General features: G+C 38.7%; 1 non-coding gene across 1 annotated transcript; it reads left to right on the plus strand.

Moving 5' to 3' along the window:
- The first annotated feature begins 12,921 nt into the window (after positions 1–12,921).
- Positions 12,922–13,028, plus strand: LOC121211994 (small nucleolar RNA R71). The gene has a single exon (XR_005907207.1). It is a non-coding gene; the product is annotated as a small nucleolar RNA R71 (small nucleolar RNA).
- The last annotated feature ends 271 nt before the right edge of the window (positions 13,029–13,299 follow it).

Below are 13,299 nucleotides of genomic sequence, written 5' to 3' on the forward strand. Positions count from 1 at the left end.
TCAGATAATGACAATTGGGTATTCCTTGCTCATAAAGAAAATAGGGTTTTTTTTGCTCAGAGCATCTGCAACCACATTGGTTTTTTCCAGATGATAATCAATAACCAAATCATAGTCTTTTAACAGTTCAAACCACATGCGCTGCCTTAGATTCAAATATTTTTGTGTCATCAGATACTTCAAACTCTTATGATCTGTAAATATGTGACATTTTTCATCAAATAGGTAATGCCACCAAATTTTCAAAGTAAACACAATGACTGGCAATACAAGATTAAGTATCAGGTAGTTCTTTTCATGTGAATTTAACTGTCTAGAGGCATAGGCAATAACACCAAAGAGGTAGAATGTACCAACAATCACATCAGGTGCAGCAGCTTCCTTTCTGCTCGGATGGCATATGTGCGAGCAGGTGCTTTAGTGTAATAGCCCGTTTTAAGGTCAAATCAGAATAGTGATTTTAGGACCACAAATCTGAAGTAGAAATATTTATTGTGATATTGTTTTAAGGTCTACAGTATGATTGAATGATTGTGTGAAAATTTCGTTAAGAAATTTTATCGATAATGTGTCCAATTTGACTAAGAGGACTAAATTGTAATAGGTGTAAAATATATGTTCTAGAAGCTAAGGTGTCTAATTGCTATGCAATTTTAAATTGGAGGTCCTTAAATGGTAATTAGACCATTTTACTTTGAGTTGGACAAAAATGGACATGGTAGGGTGAAATTTCAAAGTTTGGCATTAAAGGCATTTTGGTCATTTGGCTAATAAAGACAAAATTTAACAAATAAAAGATGTCATCTTCTCAATTTCATCCTCCCATGGCTGAAAATGACAAGAGAAGACATAGCTAGGGTTTTCCAAGCTTTCAAGCTCGATTGTAAGTCTGTTTTAGCCCCGTTTTTAATGGTTTTCATGTTTTTGATATCCTTGTAACCTAATCTAGCTATTTCAAGGACCAATTTGAAAGAAAGATGAATTTTAAAATTTTACCCATGTATTTGTGTATTTTAATGTCTAATTGTAGAAAATGCATGTTTGGTGTTAGATAAACAAATTTTGTTAAGTGATTTTCGGTAAAAATGTGAAAAAAGACTTACTTGTTAAAGTTATAAAATGAGTAATAAAAGTGTGATTAAGTGGAAAATGTGGGCTGATATGAGTATGGAAATGGTTCGGCTAGGCTTGGGTTTTGAAGAAATTGAATACATTTCATTTTACGAGCCTAGGAACTAAATTGTAAAAATGTCAAACATTAGGGGCAAAAATATAATTTTACCATAATATGATTTTTTGGCTAAATTGAATAATGTGAGTATTTAATGAGTTAATTTTGTTATTATAGATCAAGAAAAATGAGGTTCGGACCTAGATCGGGGAAAAACAAAGTCTTTAATGATTAGGTCCAAATCTACTACTTTTGTATCAAGGTAAGTTCGTATGTAAATAATGTAATGTTATATTTATGTTTTAAATGCTTTATTATTGCATGAATTGTGTGGCTGACTCTTTTGACGTATTCGAAAATAATTTGACAAGTAATAAATATTTGTTGAACCTTAGGAATAGAATAGGATACGGGTGACATGTCACTAGGAACCCCATGTGTATAGGTGTTTATGTGATCCGGGTGTTGGTCTTGTACGTCCTGCTAGTGGCTAGGTATTCCGGCATATGTTGCAGTTACCTGACAGCTTGTGTGAGCAGCACTGTGTAGTTACGTCCTAACTGACAGCTTGTGTGAGCAGGCCCGTGAATAGCTCGAGAGCGAGCCTATATGTGTTATGAGATATGAGGTAGCTTTGAATACATATATGGCACTTACGTTCAAGATTTTTTGAGTTTTCGATAATATTCCAAGTGTTCAACGAGAATGTCAAAGATGTGAAAGGATACGAGTTGGTAAAGGTATGTTCATAGAACTCATAAGTAATACATTCGATAGGTGATGAACTCTTGGTAAGGTTGTGATTGAGTAAGTTATGACTATGAGATTTTAGTAACATTTATGTTATCTCACTTTATATAAATTGCATGATTAAGGTGTTGTTAATATGCATATTATTTGCATATGAATTTACTAAGCTATATAGCTTACTCCCATTTCTTTCCCTTGTCTTATAGTGACACCAAGCTAGCTCAAGTTCGAAGATCGTCGGATATCCATTCACACTATCAATAATTATTTTGATACCAATGAATTCAACATTTTCAGTTATGGCATGTATAGGGGACTTGGACATTTTGTTATGTGTCATAATTGATTTGGCCAAATGTGTTGGCTTATATTGGTTAGAAGTTCATTTTGTATAAGGCCAATGGAAATAAGCCAATATTGGTTATAAGTAATGATGCCTTTCATGAATGATATGTTGATGTCTTGGTTGTGGATGTTTGGTTGTATGTATGCTTAGATTTGTGCTATGTTATGTTGTGTAGGTGTGTACATTAAAGGGTGGCAAAATGGCTTGGTAAATAGCCTTATTTTTGTCCACACGGGTAGACACACGGTCTGCCCCATGGGCGTGTGATCCGACCATGTGTCCTCTGCACCTTAATTTTGAGAAATAGGATGCCTAGAATTGAGCACACGAGTAGAGACACAAGCGTGTGTCTCAGCCGTGTGGATGGCACTGCCTCAAACATGGGTGTGTGCCCTGGTCGTGTGAAGTCTGCACCTATTTTATGAAAGTTAATTTTCCACACGACCTAGCACACAGGCGTGTGACTTGGTCCTGTGATTTCAATTTGTTCAGTGAGTTACACAGGGTCGGGACACGGGCGTGTGTAGCCACACGGCTTGCCTACACGGGTGTGTCCCATATCCACATAAGCGTGTAACCCCTGTTTAGTGGAAAATTTTCTAAGTTTTGTAAAATTTTCTAAAGTTTTCGGTTTAGTCCAAATTACTTTCAATGCATGTTTTGAGCCTCGTAGGCTCATTTTAGGGACTTTATGATTAAATGCAAATGGTTTTAATTTGGACGCAAATTCATGACTTAGAATTGTATGGTTATTCATGTGATAAGTTCGGTAATGCCTCGTACCTTGTTCCGGTATTGAATACTGGTAAGGGGTATTGCATTTAGTGGTATCAGAGCTGTAATTTAGTCGATTCTCGGACTAACGCAGCATGTGTAAAAGTCTAGCTATACATGCCATGAATAAACTGTGATAGTGTGATAACTCCTAACAATTTTAAACTGTGTTTTTATATAGTAAATGGATCTCGATCAAGCTGTAGCTGATGAGGTAGAAAGCAATGCGTCAGCTCCTACTCAAGAGGCAGCGCCATCTAAAAGTAGACCTTCCTCAGTTAGTCAGGGAGGAAGGGCTAGGGAAGCCTTCCTCCACATGTTGAATGAGTGGTATTCAAAGTTTGGTCGAATAAATCCGACTACTCAACATCCTCTACCCCCTCCTTATCCCCAACCGATTCCCGTAACTCCTTAAGGTGTGGAATTGGTAAGACTGAATAAGCCTCTGGTTGATAAGATTCAAAAGCAAGGGGCTAAAGAATTTAGAGCAAATGTAGATGATGACCCGGAGAGAGCCGAGTACTGGCTTGAGAATACTATCAAGGTATTTGATGAGTTATCATGTACACCTGACGAATGCTTGAAATATGCTATATCGTTAATGAGGGACATAGCATACCATTAGTGGAAGACACTAGTATCTATGGCACTGAGAGAGAGGGTTACATGGGAATTCTTTGAAGAGGAATTCTAAAAGAAATATATTAGTCAGCTGTTCATCGATTAGAAACGTAAAGAATTTCTTGAGTTGAAACATGGCCAAATGTCAATGACAGAGTATGAGCGAGAATTTGTCAGGCTTAGTAAGTATGCCTGAGAGTGTGTTTCCTCTGAGGCTATTATGTGTAAAAGGTTTGAAGATTGGCTGAATGAGGACATCAGACTATTAGTTGGAATCTTAGAACAAAAAGAATTTGTTGTATTGGTTGAACGAGCTTGCAAAGCTAAAGAACCAAGCAAAGAGAAAAGAAAGGTCGAGAGTGAAGCTAGAGATGCAAGAAAAAGGCTGATGAGTAAGTCATTTCAATCTCAATCAAAGAAATCCAGAGAAATGTATTCTCGTTCGAATGTTTCAGCTAGGTATTCACATAGAGACCGAGAGAAACAATATTCGAGTCCTAAAGGTCAAGCTACTTCAATGACAAGTGTGGGTAATGTTAGGTCTAACAGACCTAAATGTCAGCATTGTGGCAGACGACATCCCAACAAGTATAGGATAAATGACCGAGCTTGTTTCAAGTGTGGTTCTCAAGAGCATTTTATCCGAGATTGCCTTGGGATGGCTGAGGAAGAAAAATTTTAGAGTACAAGGCCGAGTAATACTACCAATAGAGGTAGGCCACTGAGAAATACAGGGAGCTAAACTATTACTAAAGGTGTGAAGAAGTATTCAACTGTGAGATCCAAAGCTAGAGCACCTGCTAGAGCTTATGCCATACGTGCTCGTGAGGATGCGTCATCTCCTGATGTGATTACTAGTACATTTTCTCTTTATGATACTAATGTTATTGCAGTGATCGATCTTGGATCGACTCATCTTATGTTTGTGTGAATTTGGTATCTAGTAAGAATTTGCCTGTTGAGTTTACTAAGTTTGCGATTAAAGTGTCAAACCCCTTAGGCAAATATGTGCTAGTTGATAAGGTCTGCAAGAATTGCCCTTTGATGAATCGAGGTCACTATTTTTAGGCTGACTTAATGTTGTTGCCATTTGACGAATTCGATGTTATTTTGGATATAGGCTGTTGACACTGCATGATGCCATAGTAAATTGTAGACAGAAAAATATTAAATTGAAATGTGAAAATGGTGAAGTTCTTTGGGTTGAAATCGATGAATCAAGTGTATTGCTTATTGTGATTTCGTCTATATCTGCTCAGAGGTATGTAGGAAAAGGTCGTGAAGCTTATCTTGTTTATGTGTTGAATATAAAGATGTTTGAATTGAAAATTGAATCAGTGCCAGTAGTTTGTGAATATCTTTAGATGTGTTTCCAAAAGAGTTGCTTGGATTACCTCCGATTAGAGAGGTTGAGTTTTCCATTGATTTAGTACTTGGGACTTCACCGATATCGATTGCTCCGTATAGGATGGATCCGACTGAATTGAAAGAATTGAAAGCTCAGTTGCAAGAGCTGACAGATAAGGGTTTTGTGAGACTGAGTTTTTCTCCCTGTGGTGCTCTAGTGTTATTTGTGGTACGTGATATTCGTGGCAGGTTTTAAATATTTATAATGAATCGTTCTTGAAACTAACTATTATCACTATGAAGGCAAGTGTACCTATCGAACAGTAGTATAGCTTTAGCAAGACCGGATTATCGAACCCAAAGGAACTAAAAGTACTAGTATTAACTTTCTTTTTATTATCTAGCCTAAGAATAATGGGGTTTGTTTCAACTAACTAATTAACTAAACTAAGAAATCACAGAAAATAGAATTGGTGAATTACTTTTGGAAAAAACGATTGAATTAAGACAATACTTAAGGAAAAATCCACCTAGACTTCACTTGTTATTTGACTCTGAATCGAACGATTTATTCATTTGACTTGATCCGTAGAAATCCCTAAGTTATATTATTATCCCTCTCGAGACTAACAACGTCTAACCCTAGGTTGAATAATTGAAATCTCTTTCTAATTAACTCCCTAGGGTTGCATTAACTTGATCTATGGATCCTCTTATTAGGTTTCACCTTAATCCGGCAAAATCTTGTCACCCCATCTCTAGGCGCACAACCAACTCCACTTAATTATGAAAAATGTACTCTTAGACAGGGTCTATTCCTCCTCTGAATAAGAGCTTAACATGAATCAATATCCTGGAATATCAAAACAAGAATTAAGAACAAGTCAAATATTTATTATACAATTCAGATAATAATAACAAGATCTATCTTAGGTTTCATTCCCCTTAGGTATTCAAGGGTTTTGGTTCATAACTAAAAATGTAAACATCTTTGAAGAATAATGAATACAAAACATAAAGAAAAACCCAAAACTTCTGAAGGGAAATTAAGGGGAGATCTTCAGTCTTAATGATGAATTCGGCTTCTGAGATGGATCAATCGGCTTTCCTTGAGCAGTTCCCTGCTTCCCTCTCTGTGTGTTCTCTTTCTTCCTCCTCTAGGGTGTATTTATAGGCTTTGGAATGCCTAAGAACCCTCAAAATTGGCCTTTTCCGAATTGGACTAAACTTGGGTTCGGCAGGGACACGCCCGTGTGCAATTACTTCAGGCCGTGGTCAAGCCTGTTAAATAGGCATGGGCGTGTGGTCCACCCGTGTGAGTCATGCTCGATTCTCCCAAATTGACACGGCCGTGTGGTCTGCCTGTGTGAGGAGGTCTAGGCCGTGTTGATTTCGTACATTGGCCCATTTTCTCTATTTTTTTCCCGTTTCTCATTCCTTTCACTCTCCTATGCTAACCTAAGTATAAAACATGAAATTAAGGCATTAGGAGCATCGAATTCACCAATCTTAAGGAAACATCATCCATAAAATGTGTTAAGCATGGGATTGAAATATGTATAAATTACGGTTTATCATATACCCCCACACTTAAGCATTTTCTTGTCCTCAAGCAAAATCCTCAACTTATAATCAAAATAAATTCTTCTCAACTTTTAATTTCTATCACTAATATCTCAAAATAATCTATAGGTAATCATACTTTGAAAATTCAACTGAAAGAACATCAAAGTTTCAAATATTCCAAGTTGAGTATTGTATCATGAAAACATAGGTGTCTCCCCTCGTCTAAGTAATTACCTTTGATTCAAAATGTCATAGAGTTTCACATCCTCACTAAAGATTCACTCAAATCACTTGAGGTATTTAAGGATAATAAATGAAGCACTCAAATAATGAAAAGTCATTACCCTAGGCTTGCATGAAAACCAAATCTCCACCACTATAAGTTAAGATGAAACATCAATCAAAAGGTCTTTAGAGGGTTGTAACGTGGCTTTGGTTAGAGGGTATGGTCACAAGCTGAAAGAAAGGGTTAGAATCGAGATTGAATTGAAAAATTGCCTAGCTAGAAAAATGGCTAGTCATCAATTGTGTACAACAGAGCTTTTTTAGAATATGAAATTTAACTCTTTAGCTCAGTAGATCACTACTACTAAAATGTATACATGTATATATATATTTTAAGAACAAGTCAAATTACAAAATAGAATAAAACATAGCTAAGAAACTATTCCAACACAAATCTTGACAAAAATAGGGATCAAATTAATTTAGGGGATTTCAACAATAATAAGTTATAGGTTAATATTGAGGGTACATCAATGAATGGGTTGTTAGGCTCAAGGGGGTTCACTAAGGGTTAATTGTGAAGGTAGGCTTTTGTGGAGTGAGTGGGTTAAACCTAAGTGCCTTTATCATTTTGACATATCAAATCAAATAGTGTGGTCTTGACATGTATAATCAAGCAAGTTCTAGAATAACAATTCAATACTAATACACTCATAATGAAAATGAGCATGAAAGAAATAATAGATGCTCTAAAGGCTCAAGATCTCACAAAAATTATGGTTTTTTGATGTTTAAGCTTGTGGATTTCAACTCAAGAAAATACCTAAACTTAGGGAAACAACATAAAAGTTTTTAATTCTTCAAAAATCAACTTATCATGCTTGATTCCCTAATGTCTTAAAGTTTAAACAATCAATGCATAATTGCCTATGTTTTAGTTCAAGATATATCAATAAAAGTCATAAATCAATCAAAATTTATCCTAAACATGATATGAGAGCTTTTCAAGAGAACAAAGCAATCATTCTGGGATTTTTCTGATAGTGAAATGAATACCCCCACACTTAATATGTACATTTCCCTCAATGTACGAAGATAGATATATAGAAAAGAATATAAAAATAAGATAGGGAGAGAAGTGAAACTTCCTGAGTGATGAATGAATTTCCCTGAACTAGAGTTTTGGAAAATAATTGGCATGAGGGTGGAGGAGGATACTCCGGTGGTGGTAGAGGTTCATTAGTCCATAAGTCCTGTGCCAAAAGAATATTATATCTGGTGGTAGCTATGGTCGTGGTCGAGCAGGACATGGCAGTCGTGGAGAACCTTTCTCGGTGGAGTTTTTAGTTCCTATGTAATGATGAGCTTAGGAGCTCTTTGTGACTGTGATCAAATCAGGAACTCTTTAAGAGGTATACTAAAGCATAATTACTCATAATGAAATAGCCGAAGAATAAAAATTGTACAAACTCAGGATGAAATAGTATTAAAAGGAAATAAAAAAATTCAAAATATAGAGATAAAAATAAAATAAAATAAATAATAGGTGTTTATAGAGAAATTGGGGCACACGGCCGAGGGGCACGCTCGTGTGCTCTAAGCTCAGCCCATGCGTTTCGTACTTTTTGAAATTAGGCGCATTGGTGTACACGGGCATGTTGCACGGTAGTATCGGTCTCCGTTCACTTCTCCCACGCTCGTGTAGGCAGGTGCATGCCTGTGTTAGATTGACAGTTTACCCACGGTTTCAAAACATGGGCGTGTTGCACATCCATGTTTTTTTGGCAGTTTCGCCCACGGCCATGTCACACGGCGATGGCTACTTATTGCATCCCGTGTTGGGGAAGAAATTTTTGCCATGTTTTCACACGGTCTTACCGCACGGCCGTGAGGGTGGAGGAGGGTACTCCGGTGGTGGTAGAGGTTCATTAGTCCATAAGTCCTGCACCAAAAGAATATTATATTTGAAGTTGGTTATGGTCATGGTCGAGCAGGACATGGAAGTCGTGGAGAACCTTCCCCGGTGGAGTTTCGAGTCCCTGAGTAATAGTGAGCTTTGGAGCTCTTTATAATTATGATAGAATCAAGAACTCTTTTAGGAAATGTATAAAGAATAGTAAGTACTCAATATGAATTAGCCGAAATTAAAATTTGTAACATAATAATTATAAGTTATAATAAAAATAAGGTGAAAGAAAAATAAAAAGTAGTCATAAAATAAAATAAACGTAAAAACATAAAATAATAAATAAAAGTTTTTAAACATCTTCATCGCTAGATGGTTAGCGAGGTGGGGGTGGCGATGTGATGTGGAAGTGTAGCATCAATGTGATCGAAGCGCTGAAAACATTACTGCTCGAATCGAGTTAGGCACTTAGACATGTCAGCGTATGAAGCCGCCGCATGAACTGGACGAGAGGGTGGTGGTGGCTGAGACAGTGGGTCCTCGTGACGTGGAGGGACATCATCAGTAATATCCTCGGGGGTCTCCTCATTGGTGGATTGGGCGAGATGGTATTGAAGAGGGAATGTGCCACGTCATTTCTCGATCATCATCATACTTAGCATGCTCGAGATGCCCTGTGGGGACATCTGGCCCATGAGAGTGAGGGAGGATGATTGGGCTACTGTGTTGAGGAGCCCGAAGTGTCGAGCCAACCATTTCAGATAGGGCCCGATGGAGATGACCCCCTTCCTATGTCGCTCCGTCTGATGTTGAATGGCGAGGGCAATGAAATAAGCAAGGTCTATGATGTGCCCGTGTGACATACACCATAGAAAGTAGGCATCGTGAGTGTTGACGATGCCAGTGCTCTCTCTTCTTCCTGTTAACGTGTGAGCCAAAATGGCGTGTAAGTACTTCAGAGATGGAGGGAGAGCCGATGCCTTGGGGTGGCTAGGATTGTAGGAGGCAGCGCTGAGGGCGAGGGCGTTCCAACACCGTGAAGGAGAGTGATGGATGTGGTGATTGAAAGCGTGGAGTTCATTCTCCTCCATGAACTCCTCAATGTAAAGGACTAGTGCAGTTCCGAACTCTAGGACGTTCAATTGGCGGACTAGACCGCCGAGGCAAAATTAGATAGTTCCTGGGTCATCAAAACGAGCCATCACGATCTAAAGATGGAACGTTGAGCAGAGTTCCATCGTGAGTTCAAGATATGTCGGCTCGACAATCTCAAAGAAAAGCCCCCAAGGATCGGCGGTGAGGAGGGCCCTAATTGCATCCACGAGTTGGACTTGTTCTAGCGTAGCGCAGTCTATACAATGGCCCATTTCCAAGGGTCAGGCTCGTAGAACCTGGAAAAGTTCTTCTTGAGGCCCAATGGGGAGCTCTAGGAAAGGGTGACAAATTTCTACGGTAGGACCCAAGGAAGATGATGCTCCCTTCCTTTTCTTCGAAGTAGGGACGGCGGCTTTCTTTCCTCGTGAAGATGACATGGTGTACGCTAGAAAGAGGAGAATAAGCGTTAAAAATGGGGTTGAAAGCAGTGCACGGGTGTGTTAGGGAGGTCTTGTGGACTTGCAGCAGCTAGGGTTAGGGATTTTGGGTGACGGAGATGATGAACAGTGAAGGGTATTTATAGATCTTGGGACACACACCAGGGAACACGCCCGTGTTCCCCAATTTTTGCCCGTGTGATTTGTAAATTTTGAATTTGGGCGCTTCTGACAATTTTCCCACGCCAGTGTACCTTGGGCATGTTGGTGCACACGGCCGTGTTGCACGGTCGTGTCTATCTCTGTTTGCTTCTCCCACGCCCGTGTTGTTTTGGCAGGTTCGGCCACGGTTGCTTGGCACGAGCGTGTGTTAATTTGACAGGTTTGGCCACGGTTTCTAGGCACAGGCATGTTGCATGCCCGTTTTGTTTTGACAGGTTCACCCACGGCCATGTCGCACGGCCGTGGTGATTTATCGTAGCCCGTGTTGGAGAAATCTTTGCCCTATTTTCACACGGCCCTAAGCACGCCCGTGTGCTTGGCCGTGTCTACGTGGTAAACTTGTATTCAAGAGCTTCATTAGTAAGTTAGGTGTTAAACACTAAAATTTAAAGAAGTTAATACAGTTAGTGCTCGGGTTGCCTCCAAGATGCACTTATTTATAGTCTAAGCTTGACTTACCTTTCCATTGAATGGTCATGGTGGTTCGAGGAGTTTATACTCCTCATTCCTGCTGTGAATCTCATCAAAATAAGGTTTTAGGAGGGTATTTTTTACCTTAAAAGTGCCGAACTTGGGATGATTTACCTCAACTGTACCGAATGGGAAAATGCTAAGTACTGTAAGAAGGATTTCTTCATTTGGTTTGGCAGTTTTGGCAGTGAGAATGTGAGGATTTGCGGCAACTAATAAAACTCTATCTCCAACCTTAAGTTGATTTGGAAAGGTATTAAGCTTGTTCTGGTGTAGTTTTAGTTTATCTTGTGTTCTTGGTTTATGTGTCTGCCATTCATCTAGCTCCTCGATTTGTAGCCTTCGTTCTTTACGAATAGGTCCTCTACTATTGCTTGAAAATGGCTCATGTACTTCCTTCGAGCTCATTTCCTGCAAAGTAGGTTGCACCATATTGTTAGTTTTAGTAGAATGATTTAGACAATCACCTTCAATTTTCGATGTGTTGCCAGAATTACGAGCTTGAAGGGTGATTGTTTCATCTCCCACACAAAGTGTGAGCTCACCTATGCCAACATCAATAATCGTTCTAGCAGTTGCTAAAAAGGGCCTTCCTAAAATCAAAGAAGTGTTGCTATCCTTCTCTACGTCTAGAACAACGAAGTCAGCAGGAAATATAAATTTATCGATTTTAACTAGCACATCTTCAATAATACACCTAGGAAACCTTATAGTTTTATCTGCTAATTGAATGCTCATCCTAGTCTGTTTAGGTTTCCCAAGACCTAGTTGTTTAAACATCTTGTAAGGCATAACATTAATACTAGCCCCTAAATCAACTAATGCATTATTAACATCTAAACTACCAATTAAGTAAGGAATTGTAAAACTCCCTGGATCTTTCAATTTGTTGGGTAGTTTATTATGTAGAATAGCTAAGCAAATTGTGTTTAGCTTCACTTACGAAGCCCCGTCCAACTTCCACTTATATGCTAAAAGCTCCTTTAAAAATTTCATTGCATTTGGCATCTGTGATAGAGCTTCAATAAATGATAAGTTAATATGTAATTTTTTTAAGAGTTTAAGGAATTTACCAAATTGTTCATCTAAGCGGTCTTTCCTTGTCGCATTAGGGTATGGCACACGAGGTTTGTATTCTGTACTTACTGGTTTCTGCTCATTATGGTCTACCTCACCTTTACCTTTGCTTATCTTAGTTTCTTGCCTTGGTTCTGATTCAGGTGTGACTAACCCTTCCTCATCTTGACAAGTAATCACGTTGAGTTGCTCCCTCGGGTTAGACTCTATGTTGCTTGGCAAGCTACCTTGTGGTCGTTCAGAAATCAACTTGGCAAGCTATTCAATTTGAGTTTCGAGCGCTTGGATCGATGCTTGTTGATTCTTAAGTGCTGTCTTGGTATTCTAAAAATGAGTTTCTGACACTGATATAAACTTTGAGAGCATCTCTTCAAGGTTCGGCTTCTTTTCCTATTGGTAAGGTGGTTGTTAAAAACCCGGAGGATGTTGTGGCCTTTGATTTCCTTAACCGCCCCACGAGAAATTGGGATGGTTCCTCCAACCTGCATTATAAGTGTTACTATATGGGTTATTTTGGGGTCTAGAGTTATTGTTACCCATATATTGGACTTGTTCCTCCTTGATGCTAGGGTTGAAGGGTTGATATTCTGTGCATGCTCCTCCTCCATTCGAATCACACCTCATCACTGGATGTACCTGAGTAGAACCACACAAACCATCAATCTTTTTATTTAAGAGTTCCACTTGGTTAGATATAATAGTAACTGCGTCGAGGTTGAAGACACCGGTTGCTTTCGTCGACTTTGTTCTCATAACTTGCCACTGATAGTTATTCAGTGACATCTCTTCAATAAATTCGTAAGCTGCCTCAAGTATCTTATTATTGATAGTTCCTCTAGCGGCTGCATCAATCATCTGCCGAGTCAAAGGATTCAGGCCATTATGGAACGTTTGAACTTGTAGCCAAAGTGGTAACCCATAGTGAGGGCACCTTCTCAAAAGGTCCTTGTATCTCTCCCATGCATCGTAGAGTGTTTCTAAATCCATCTGCACAAAAGAAGAGATATCATTACGTAATTTGGCTATTTTAGTCGGTGGAAAATATTTTAATAAAATTTTTCGGTCATTTGTTCCCAAGTAGTGATTAACCCTCGTGGTAACGAGTTCAACCACTATTTAGCCTTATTCCTTAATGAAAAGGGAAACAACCGAAGACGTATGGCATCATCAAAAACGCCATTGATTTTAAATGTATCGTAAAATTCTAGGAAATTTGCCAAGTGAGCGTTGGGATCCTCGTCCTGTAAACCATCAAACTGAACAAACTGTTGTATCATTTGAATTGTGTTAG

This window comes from Gossypium hirsutum, chromosome A12 (genome assembly GCF_007990345.1).
Source record: "Gossypium hirsutum isolate 1008001.06 chromosome A12, Gossypium_hirsutum_v2.1, whole genome shotgun sequence".
NCBI lineage: Eukaryota > Viridiplantae > Streptophyta > Magnoliopsida > Malvales > Malvaceae > Gossypium > Gossypium hirsutum.